Raw genomic sequence first — 12,246 nt, 5'->3', positions numbered from 1 at the left:
GGCCAAGTTCTCTATGACAAGAAGCACTTCTAATCTGCAGGTCACTTAACGTATGTACTGACTCAATATTTGTTCTGCATTGAATCCCTTCTACAGTAAGTAATTTTTCTTGAAGAACTTAGGATCCTCTCTCTCTCTAAATGAATATCAAAGACGCTAATCTATTAGAAGGTCACCCATTATATTCCAGATAAAATGGCCAAGGCTCATGGAAAACACAGTGTCGCACCAGAGAGCAGAACAGGGCCATCGATATGGATGTGAATTCTATGACTTTCTATTAGCTCTACAATCTTATGGTCATTACTGAGCCCTCCATTTTTCACTTACGCCTGGGTAAGATGCATTTTACAATTTGTTTGAGGGGATAAAATTCAATTAGAGCATAGGATATACAAGGAAATATCAACAAATGTCCAGTCTCATCCTTTCACTTCTCCAGATTAAGCAACAACAAAAAATACCCAAACTTTCATAGAGGAAAACATTTAAAAGATACAACATCCCTATCCGAAACGTTTCCTATGGTGAATACCTGACAGTTAAAGCAAAATACAATTTCCCTCCTACATCTGTAAGATTCAAAAACCTGTTTAAAAAACCATTAGAAAATGATTTAACTCGGCTGGCTCAGTCGGTTAAGCGCCTGCCTTCGGGTCAGGTCATGACTGGGTCCTGGGATGGAGCCTTAGGTGGGGCTCGCTGCCCAGGGGGAGTCTGCTTCTCCCTCTCCCTCCGCCCCTCCCCCAGCTTGGGTGCACGTGCGCGCGCTCTCTCTCTCTCTCACATAAATAAATAAATAAATAAATAAATAAATAAATAAATAAATAAATAAAACCTTAAAAAAAAGAAAGAAAGAAAAGAAAATGATTTAAGCAAAATGGAAATGACTTTGCCTTCACCTAAGAGCAAAACTCAGTGTCCAGAAGGTCAAATACAAATCACTTGGGCAGATCCCTGATTTAAATACCTGAAAGGTTCAAACTGATTCCAAGATCCATCAAACCCAAATATCTGAAAGTCCAAAGAACTTCCTTTTTGCTTTTAAGAAGCCAGGGTGACCAAGGTCTCCATGGGGATAATTAATTCCAAGCATTCTGTCAACAGGTGACGACCTCTACATTCCTGAATAATAAAAGTTCAACTCCTGGCATAGGCTGGTGGGGATGTGCGCAAGCAAGTGTATACCACGTGTGTCCTCGGAATTTCAAATATCAAGAGTGGTTTCTATCAATCTTAGTGCTAATGACTTACTAGTAAGACACTCCTTTCAAATGCAAACGAATGCATCTGGATCCAGGACACCACAGAAGCTGAGGAGGCTCAGGCTCAGGAATCTGAATGAATTCTGTCTGTTCCCCAGGTCATACAGTCTTACCCAGATCTCAACATTATCAAAACAGTAAGCCTTTCTCAGAAGGTCTCTCAAGTGGCAAGGACTTTCTTTTTTTCTTTTTCTTTCTTTTTTTTTTTTTTTTTTTTAAATATCAGTTCCATATGGAGGCTAGGGTTGTACTAATCAACCCACTCTGGCCTTCTGAAACGAGTACAAGTGCCCTGGCAACCTATTCAAGGTACCATGGCTACACCTGGAGGGTCTTCCTAAACCTCGCACTTCTACGTTCAACCAACTTCCATCCAAGGCCCCACGGCCCCGGCCTGTTTTACGAGGACGGCCTCTGGCCTCTGAAAGGAGCACGTGAATGGCTACAGACGGAGGGGAAGGCGGGTTCTCTCACCATTTTATGGTGAATGTGCTTTACCGAGACATACAGAAAACGTGAGGCAGTGTCCTGGTGTTTGACGACTGCACTTAATCCTTGCGGAGACTCAGCAGTAACCTGCATCTCGTGGACGAGGACGGAGGCACAGAGACGCTAAGCAATCTGCCGAGAAAGCCACACAGCAGAGACCCGATTCTTAACCCAGTGACGGGCCCCAAGTCCAAGTCCACCACACCCCGCCCTCCGTATCATGCTCTTCTAGGCATCATACTCCCTACACAATGTACAAGCGACGGCTGGAATGTGTATTTAAAAGTTTAAGCAACAAACCGATGAAACCCAGTTCTTTCTAAAATGAAGAAAAAAATCATCGATTCAAAAGCAAAGTTCATAAAATGTTTAAGTGATAAGGAGGAAATATGGTGTGACTGCATTGCCTTCCCCACGAAACGCCCTTTTTCTATATCTTGAAATGTTTCCTTACGCCCCAGGCCCCTGGTGTGCATGCAGATGGTTTCTATTTCTAAGCCTCCAAAGCTTTCAGGAATTTATTCCTAGACTTTGAAACCTGCTCGCTTGCAACCTCCCCTCACCGATGGCCTTGGCTAGTCCAAAAACTCTCTGCTTTCCCTGTTTTTGTTTGAAAAAAAAAAAAAAAAAAAGATCTACTGCCTTTAGAAAGCCTGATTTTTTAAAGTTATTTAAATCCTCGGGTTGCAGAAACAGGAAAATGCACGACAGGACTCCTCTGCCTCCACGTCACCCCATTTCTGACGTCCAGAGGGAGGAGAATGCTGCTGGATCAGCGTCGCTAAGGCCCGTGTCTCCTCAAGATCACAATTTGCCTACATGCTGCTAACAACTGGATTCTACACGCTCATCTTTTGCTCTTGTGAGGTTCAGCGGACACTTAACCTCGGTGTCTGTCTAGAGAAACAGTGGCGGACGCAAGCGCCTGTAACCGAGACCCTTCCTTGGCAGGCTGGCAGCGTCGGGGCTTCAGGCCTACCCCTGTATTTTCTCAAAAGAATGTCAATGCCACCTCTTGAGTTACGTAAGCGGCCCTGGGAAGTTCAATGAGGGGCTACGCTGGCTTCGTCCAATCCACTTTTGGGCAAATTCCCACAGTGTCTCATTAAATGTCAAATACGCACATGTATGAGGACACTAGTTAGCAATCATGATAGCTGAGCATCTCTGGAGGCGAAGGCCCCGTTTCTAAGCCTGAAACCCCGAGGCCGTGATGAATCGGCTTGGGCCACAACTGCAGCTCCAGCACAGGAGTGAGTGAGGGCGTCAAGCACGCGGGCCTGCGGAGGTGCAGCGGCGGGTCAGGAGGCCTCGGAGAGCCCGTCATTGTGCTTCTGCGCTGTTTAGCCGTAGGGGTGGTCCTTAGTATCGTGAGAAAGTGAACAATTATTACCCCAATCCTACCGCTGAAGTAGTGAGACTCACGGAGGCCTCCAGGAGTCTGCCCACCGGGGCGGAGCCAGAGTCTAGGGATTTTTCAAACCCAGTCACTTTGCACTGTGCCTCGGCTGCCTCCCCCAGACACACACAGTATTTTCTCTTCGCAAACATTCCGGGCTATTCACAACCTCAAAGCCAAGGGTGGTCCAGGAGACCTGATGAATGCTAGATGCTGCCCCCATTTCCCTGAGAACTTCAGCTCATCTACATCTCAGAGTGTCCTTAGTGGCCCCCCACCCCCACCCCCCCCCACCCCACCCCCCAGCTTCCCCTTCACCAGCTAAAATGATCGCGAAGACGCTGACCCCTGGCACAGAAGGGGTCAAACGGGCAGGTCCAACCACATGCAACATAAAGGCCTAAGCAAATCGGGGCATTTCTTTCAACAGAATCAGACACCAAAAGCGATTGCTTCTGACACAGGGCAGTTGACAGGCCTTCTTGGGATGTTTTTCAAAACAGGATTTTAACAAGAGATTAGAAAAATAAGACAGAACAATTTTGTAAGTCCTTTATTTGGTGAGCATCGTTCATTACAGCTTTTAAAGTTCAGGAGTGCCTCAACGGGAGTTTGTAAACCCGTAAATGAACATCTTAATCCGAGACGTTCAGAGCAGCCCATTCGTTTTACACCGCTAGAAACTGGAAAGGAGCTTCTTAGGACCCTAGCTAGACGCCCCCATCTACGTACATATATTTAGAAAGAACAAAATTCATTACTCTCCAAAGACCAACACGAAGCACCATTAAGTAATATTCTACACAACTAATTTAGTTTCATTATCATCAGTAATGAAATGCATGTGTATTTTATTGCATGTGTACGTATAAGTACGTGCGTGTCTGTGTGTGTATATATGTGTGTAAGCACGTGTGTATAGACATGGCACCTTAAAAAACAGTTTTGGATTTTGCAAGTCTTTACAAAACTACTGTGTATAACACCCAGACATCCATTTTACAGTGACTAAAACTCCCCCAAATGTCAGTTTTTCATACTCTGCTTATCTTGGCCATGAAGCGAAAATGGTTTCTAAAGTGTTCTTGAATGTAAATCTGTTTCAGAAACCACGAAAACTAAAGAGACGGAACGCATCACACACATCTCACGCTACCCTGTGACGTGTTCTGGTAAATTCAGTAAGATTGTAGAGATGCGCCCAAGGATAGGCAGCTGAAGCCCTTAGAGCTCTTCCATTGGACATTCAAATTAGGGTGGTCCAGCAGGAGAGAAGGTTCTCTTCCGCACGCCATCATGAAAGCATGAGCACCAGTTAAGAGACAAAAATGCCACCGTCGATATGCTCCTTGTGGGCGCCTTTTGTCGAAAGGCCCATTAGCTCCCTTTCTCCACCTGCCAGGGACTGCCAAAAACCAAGCTGGATAAAAGAGTAAGGGAACTGATGATTTTTGCAAATTCGGTTTAAAAATTATCTTGCTTAAAAAAACTAAGACTTACTGAATTGGGGGCCTATTGGTATACATTTGCTATCAAGGCCCATCTACTCCAACTCGCCTCTCCCTCAAAAGACATAGCCTCAAAGGAAAAAAGAAAAAGAAGAAAGCCTGCAGATAGCCCTCTACACCATAATAAGCGGCTCAATACTAGGGAATAGAGGGGGTACCAGCAGCTACCCTCTCAAGTACAGGCCCGGCCGTATTAAACGTGATCAGTATCAATATCCTCTTATTAAAAGGAACAAAAGAGATGACTTCCATTTTCCTGCCACATGTTGTCCTACCAGGGTGTGCCGAGAATACTTAAACAGAAAATTTGTAATGGGCCATTGCAAAAATACGGCATTTAGCTCTTTTCTATCCATAAGTGGCCTTTTGGATGGCACAATAAAGTAGCCCCTAAAGTCAAAAAGAAATCCGAATGGCCATAACCTGGATGGCACATCATTTTGAAGAAAATCAACATCAAAGGTACGAGTATCATGGCTTCTGTTAGATATCGCCAAAAGAAAGAAAAGGGAAAAAAAAAAAGGAAGCATCGTGAATTCAGTCAAGCATCTTTGCCCCAGCAGCCCCGGTTGCCTTCTTCCTCCTCCCCTATCCGTGATTCCCTTCTCCATGGGGCTGGCCTTTTGGGATCCCTAGTGAAACAATGAGGCAGGAATCCAGAGAAGAACAGGCCGGGTTCGGATTCTGACAAGGTGACCACCTCCCCCTGCTCCGCTCCGTAGGCCATCTCGTTCCCACAGGCGCCAGAAATGTCTTAATTCCTCCCAAGTAGTGACACTAGGGGCGGAGAGCCGCTGTCAGTTTGGGGACCAGCGTCCCTTAATCAAAGGACCAGCAGCAAAAAAAAAAAAAAAATCTGTCAAATGGTTAAGTGATGCCAGTGGAGGGGGCCTGCATCCCTGCGGTGCAATAGGCTGGGGGGGGGGGGACAATGGGCCGTGCTGGGAAGGGAAATCAGTGTTGGGTCACGGACATAATCCGCAGTTCGCTCTCAGCACCAAGGATAATCTTATTTTCCATCGCTAGGAATGCCAAGGGCGAGAGGCAACCTGGAAGGGGAAGAAGACCCCGTCCTCTGCGTCCGGGGGTCTCGTGCAACATTTGGGGCCGACGCCTTTGTTCCCCGGCGCGGAGGGGGGGGCGGGGGGCGATGGGGCGCCCGGCTGGGCTGGGGCTGGGCTGGGGCTGGGCTGGGCTGGGGCTGGGCTGGGCTGGGGCTGGGCTGGGCTGGGGCTGGGCTGGGGCTGCCGGGGCCTCCACACCCAGCTCTGCGGCGCATGCGCCGGGCCGAGACAAAGGAATAGGTAATCGCGGCCCCGGTTCATTCATTCGGCCCGCGGCGCCCGGCCCCGAGCCCCGGGGCGACCCCGGGAGGCCCCCGCCCCCCCCCGCGCCGCCGGCCCCGCGGGAGCCCGAGGGGGTCCGCCCGCCCCAAGCTGGGCTTCGGGCTGCACCGGGGGCGCCGCGCCCACCTCCGCGGGCCGGTCGCGCGGGCGGCGCGGGTTCGAGGCCCGCCCGGGGCGGCGGCGTCTCCGGGGAGGAGGGTGCGGCGAGTCTCCCCGAGGGCCGCGGGCGCACCCACCCGGGAACCGCAGTCCGCCCGCCGCGCCCCCCGCAGCCCCCGCAGCCCCCGCAGCCCCCCGCGGCGGCGCCCACGGGAGCCCCCGAGCAAACCGCCCCTGGCCCGGGGGCCCCGCGCCCCGACCCCTCCCCGGCCGGTGACAGTCGCTCCCGCGGCACCGCGGCGCCCCGACAGGTCCCCGGCCCCGGCCCCCGGCGCGCCCGCCCCCCCCCCCCACCCGCACCCCCGCGCCCCGCGCCCACGGGAGCCCCGCGGAGGCCGCCGTCCAGGGAACAAAGGCCGGGGCCGGGGCCGGGGCCGGGGCGGGGGCCGGGGGGGGGGCGCGGGGGGCGCGGGGGGCGCGGGGGCCGCGGGGGGCGCGGGGGGCGCGGGCCCGGGCGCCCTCTTACCGGCTCGGGTGCGGTGCCCGGGAGCGGAGCCGCGAGCGCGCGGTGCGGGCGTGGCCGGCGGTGCCTGGCCGCGGGCGGAGGCTGAGTCCCGGCTCGACGGCCGAGCCCGCAGCGAGGAGCGAGTGGGAGCTGCCGCCGCCGCCGCCGCCGCCGCCGCTACTGCCGCCGCCGCCGCTCCTGCCGCCGCAGCCCCTGCGCCGCGCGCCCGCGCTCCCCCTCCCCTTCCTGCCCAGCGCCCTCCCCCGGCGCCCGCCCGCCGCCCGCCCCCTGCCCCTCCCCCTCCCGCTCCCGCTCCCGCCTCCCCCCCCCCCCGCCAGCCCCGCCCCTCCGCGCCGCCCCGGGCCCCGCCCGCCCCCCTGCGCCCCGGCCCCGGCCCTCCGACCCCCGCCCCGGCCCCGGCCTGCGCGCCCCCTCCGCGCCCCTCCCCCGCCCTGCGCCGCCGCCCCTCCCCCGCCGAGCCGAGCCCGGCGTCCGTGGGCGCCCCTCCCCCTCCCCCTCCCCTCCCTCTGCCTCTGCCGCTGCCTCTGCCTCGCCCTCTCCGTCTCCCCCTGGGCTGGCCGCAGAGGCCCGCCCCGCCCCGCCCGCCCCGGGTGCCCACGGCGCCCCCTGCACCTGCTGCCCGTCCCGCACCCCCGCACCCTCGCGCGCCGCGCCCGCCGGAGCCCCGGACACCGGGACACCCGGACACCCGGACACCCGGACACCCGGACACCTGGACACCTGGACACCGGGACACTGGGACACCGGACACCCAGACACCTGGACAGCCGGACACCCGGACACCGGGACACCGGGACACCCAGACACCTGGACAGCCGGACAGCCGGACACCCAGACACCTGGACAGGCAGACACCTGGACACCCGGACACCCAGACACCTGGACACCGGGACACCCGGACACCCTGACACCCGGACGCCTGGACACCCGGACACCCTGACACCCGGACACCCTGACACCCGGACGCCTGGACACCGGGACATCTGCACAGCTGGACACCGGGACACCCGGGCACCCAGACACCCGGACGCCTGGACCGCCCGCGTGGGGTGGGCGCCGCGCCCCGCGAGGATGCTGCGGGCGTTGGGCAGGCGGCGGCCGAGCAGAGGCAGCGGCGGGTCCTGCGCGGTGGCGCGCGGCGGCGGGTCCGGGGGTCCGGGGGTCCGGGGGTCCGGGCGCCCGGGGGGCGGGGGCGGGGGCGGGGGCGGGAGTCCACCCACCTGGCTCACCTGTCGGCGGGGAGCGGATGCGGGAGACGGCGCGGCGACGCTCACCCCGGCTGCTCGTCCTCAGACAAAAGCCCGCGTCACCTGCCGGCGGCCGCCGACCTCGGGGCCCCTCTGCGCGGCCCGCTGGCGCCCTCTGGCTGCGCCCGGACGGCCTGGGCGTGCCCGCGGCCCCGGGAAGCCCGCGGCGCCCTCCTCACCTGGGCGGGCGGGGCGGGGCGGCGCGTCCTCGCAGGCCCGGGACGGAGGCCTCGTCCTTAGGGGAGGATGCCACAGGCGGGTGCGTCCGCAGGCAACTGGGGGAGGTAAGTGCCTTTTCAATCAACAGGGGAAAAAACAAAAAAACGAATTGGAACTTCACATGTAAATCAAGCAGGGCGCCAGGGTCCACCCCGGACTGTGCCCGCCAGGTGTGCGGGGGACCCCGAGGATGCCCGCGCAGGGCCAGGTGACCACAACAGACTGAACGCCTGCAAGCCGGAATGTTCGCCTTGTGACCGAAAGGCCGGAAGAAAAAAATGGTGATTTTTTGTTTGTTTCCGGGTACCTTTTTTTCCTTTTCCCCCTTTCTTTTCTTTTCTTTGCCTTTTAAGTGAAATAGCAAAAAAGTAAGTGCAGTACAAGGACAGGGAAGAGGATTACAACCGGGGGTGTCTCCCAAGCGTTTCATGTCTCTGAACGGTTATGCTCAGTGATGTCGTATGTCCCATATTCGTGCCTCCTTCTGACCACCGTCCCCGAGGCTGTGTGCTGAGTTTCTCAGCCTCCTGTCTGGGGCGGGTAATTTTTTATTTTGGATGAGGGAGCGGGTAAGGGGTAGTGTCAGGGCTCTTGTGGATGTGGAGCATCACAGCCGACCTCTACCCACTAGTTGTCAGTAGTGAGTATGCACCTGCGCGCAGGCACACACACACTCGCGGCACCATCACCACCCCCAGCAACACGACACCAGTTGTGACAACCCACAGTGCCTCCAGGCATTGCCAGACGAACCCCAGGAGACAAAAATCACTCCAGGTTGAGAACTGCTGGACCAAAATAAAATTTTCAACCATGTTGGGCAAGCCTCTAAGTGTTTACTTTATCAGATCAGATGAGCATTTGCAATTTCATTAAAGCCCAAGGCATCCACTGAATGTATCTGCTAGGGCCCCTGAGTAGTTGTTTCTTTAATATTCGGTTTTTAGCTCTGCGGTCTTTCAGACGTGTAAGGCATCTGACAATTAGTGAGCGTCCGTTCCTATTGTGTTTTCATGAGAAGCCTCCGAATATTACCTTCTATTTTTCCCTTTGTCTGATTTTTCCACAAAGAGACGACATAGGAAGGAATGTCTGTTCACCTCCAGTGCTCCTGGCGCAGTGTTCGTGAGGGCGGAAACCGGCCTTGCGAAGGTGTGACTGGAAAGCAGATCACAGGTTACCATAGAAATAGAGGTACAGGCTCACACCAAGGCGATAGTGTGGTCTCCCATCAGATTTCGCTGTCCCCTCAAGGATTTTTTTTTTTTTTTTTTTTTTTTTAGGAATTTTCTTTAATGAAATCATGATGTAATGGGCTGATAGTGCCATTAATCTCGGGATTTGTCGACATGCATCAAACGGTGACCAAAATGTCACATCTCAATCCGTTATTACATAGAATCCAATATGGTGACGTTTGTAGTCTGAGTTTTACTCGTTCATCCAACATCTTACATTTTTCGTGTGTGTGCTCTTGAAAAAATTTTAAAAACAACTCACTCAGGGACTTCAGGAATAAGCATCTGAAGCTCTGGAATTGAGAAAATTGTTAACATTAACTACTGTGGATGCCACTGGCTGCTTAGATTATGAACTAATGGACTTGGACGCATATGGTAAAGCGCGATCTGTGACAAATTTCATTACCTGTCGACATTACACACACGAAAATAAAAGCTGCCTCACTCTCCAAATGGAATGAATACATTCTTAATAAACAAAGCTGCACTTCCTGGGTTGTAAAATGAATTCTATTGTCATTTTCAATTGCCTGCATAATTTGCTTCGGTGGAGCATAACGTGCATCACGAAAATACCCATCAGAAAGATAAATTATGCAGTGACCACTGATCTTTCCTTAAAATTTGCCAAAGAATTGCTTGCAAGATAACGGACACATTGTCACCGAAATTCCTCGTCAGTTTCCAAGAACTCCGGTGTCCGGCCTTCCAGATTGTTAGCGAGCGCGTCAAGTGAGGCGCGTACAACAGATTAGTGTGGAGACCTCATCTCACCCCCAGCCCTCGCCCACCGCTCCCGTATCAGCCAGCCAGGCCCGGCGTCTGCCCCGCCTCCCCTTCCTTCTCTCCTAAATTGTGGAAAAAGGGCGTGAGATCCCACATCAACGATGCAGACCGACGTGAGTGAGACAGAGGCGCGGTGACCTAGCGCGGCCCGCGTGACCCCGGCCGCCGTGGCCGGGCCTCTTCTGGCCAGCTCCTGTTCAAGGCCACCAAGGCCACCTGTGGCACCCACACAGAGAATCCGGGAAACGCGGCTCTAGTCGGAAGCACCGGCGGGGCGAGCGGGTTGCTGTAGACGTGCACAAGGCCTGACCTGCAAACTGCGAGTTATAAAGGCCGGTGTGGTGTGACGTCTGAACGTGTGCAGCTTTTCTCCCCTAAAATGCATGTGTGACTTCCAACCAAAGGAGGATACGGACATCTGTGAATGTATTTCATGCCCCCCCCATCCCAACCTCACCGTTCACACGGCCCCGTGAAGGAACTGCCTTTGCAGGTGCCCTTCGGCTTCCAGGGAACGTTTGGCCCTACCCAGAGGCCTTCGGGGAGACGGGTATGATGGGAAGGGGCCACTGGCACCTAACGGGTAAAACCGGCGCTGCCCAGTACCCTCCAGTACCCCCAGAGCCGCCCCGCAGCCAGCAATTATCCGGGCTAAAATGCCTGTAATGACAAGGTCGGGAAACCTTGGTTTAAAAGAGCATAAGTTGGAAAAGACTCGATGTGTCTTAAGAGCACATCCTGCAGGGAAGCTGCCTCTGGCTGTGGGTCGGGGTGTCTCGCAGGCAGTGGCTGTGGGAGGCGTGAATGGGGCACATCTTCCCCGAAGCGGGCCCTCCGGGCCCCCCGAGCCCGCCGCCGCCCACCTTGCAGCACCTTCACACAACCTGAGCGGTCCCTCCAGAGCAGGGCCCAGCTGCCTTCCCACCAGGGGTTTTGAATTCCAGTCTGGGTCGCTGCATGCTGAGCAAGGGGCTGAGCGGGGCCTCCAGGCCTCTAGGCCTCCTCGCTCCAGCCTCCCCTTTCCGTCCAGTAAAACCTTAGCCGGGAGCCCCGAGCAAACGCGTGCTTCCTACCAGGCATCGGAGTCGAATCGGAAGGAGCAGGCGGGCCTTGGCACTACGCCGGAACAGTGTAGCCCGAGAGAAGAGGCGGGTGGAGAAAACCACCTCCTCCGTCACCCGAGGAGCTCCCATCCCAGCTCCCTGTCCCTTTGCACACTGCAGTGTCTCCCTTACCCCCATCGCGTCAGTCCCCAGATACTTTTCTTCTATTAAGAAAATACATCAAACCAATGATGAAAAGAGGTTTGCCTCCCTCCCGTACAAAGGCTTTTTCTAGATGGTGCCCGCCTGTTTCTCCAGAGCCGGGGCGGCGTACTACAGCAGAGGCCTCTCGGGCTTCCCAACACAGGCCTTAATCCTTTGGCTGCCCCTCCCCCATAATCGCCTGTTAAAACCTTCAAAGAACAGGTTACTTTTAAATGGCATAAAGAATGTTGTAGAACAATTATTCACATGGCTCTGCTTTTGGATAAATGAGACGGAAGAGGTTCTAGTGTTAAATAGCAAGAGCCTGAGGTCTCGCCATGCCTTGTTCATGCCTTGTTCCTACCTGCCCCTGCTCTCAGATCAGCCCCTACTGGTAATTAAAGTATTTTTACTTCAACTCCAATGCAAGGCATGGTGCCCGAAATAAATTGCTAAGTGCAAAAAGCAAGTTGCCAAACAGAATGCAGAGGACGTACATTTCTGGGTATAAATTAATTAAAGGGTGCCGCTTGGCCTGCTTCTCCGGGGCAGATACTGTGCAAATGCCAGTATCTACCCAACTCTGCTCTCCGGAGAGACTCCCGAAGACCCCCAAATAGATGCCACGACCCTCTTGTGTCTCAAGCCCAGGAATCCGCTGCTCAGACAAGGTCAACTCAGTGTCAGAAGGAAGGATTTCCAGGCCAGGGTACTTGACGCAAAGCATCATGGTCCCCCCCCTCAAAACATCAGTGTTACAAAAGGAGTTGGGACAAAAAAGAAAAACGGTCTCGTTGGAATTACAATATCCATTTGGTCAAAATCAAACGCAAGGAAAGGTGTCAAAAACCTATTTCTTAAATACTAAAGCAGG

At 54.7% G+C, this 12,246-nt stretch overlaps 1 protein-coding gene and 1 long non-coding RNA gene across 4 annotated transcripts in view; one reads left to right on the top strand and one right to left on the bottom strand.

The window, feature by feature from the left end:
- Positions 1–7,971, bottom strand: part of BASP1 (brain abundant membrane attached signal protein 1) — a 56,247-nt gene extending 48,276 nt beyond the window's left edge. Inside the window, exon 1 of one of the 3 annotated variants that reach the window (XM_041750829.1) lies at positions 7,862–7,971. The gene's annotated coding sequence lies outside the window, so the exon portion shown is untranslated. Of the gene's footprint in view, positions 1–6,632; positions 6,864–7,852 lie in introns of those variants that run through there. The other 2 variants (XM_041750830.1, XM_041750826.1) reach the window with 2 other exon arrangements.
- Positions 7,972–8,105: 134 nt separating this feature from the next.
- On the top strand, positions 8,106–9,750 carry LOC121488332. The gene is made up of 3 exons (XR_005987025.1): positions 8,106–8,379; positions 9,170–9,292; positions 9,382–9,750. It is a non-coding gene; the product is annotated as an uncharacterized LOC121488332 (long non-coding RNA).
- Positions 9,751–12,246: the final 2,496 nt, after the last annotated feature.

The sequence above is a fragment of the Vulpes lagopus genome, chromosome 3, assembly GCF_018345385.1.
Source record: "Vulpes lagopus strain Blue_001 chromosome 3, ASM1834538v1, whole genome shotgun sequence".
In the NCBI taxonomy this organism is placed as follows: domain Eukaryota; kingdom Metazoa; phylum Chordata; class Mammalia; order Carnivora; family Canidae; genus Vulpes; species Vulpes lagopus.
This window is presented reverse-complemented; position numbering and strand designations above follow the sequence as displayed.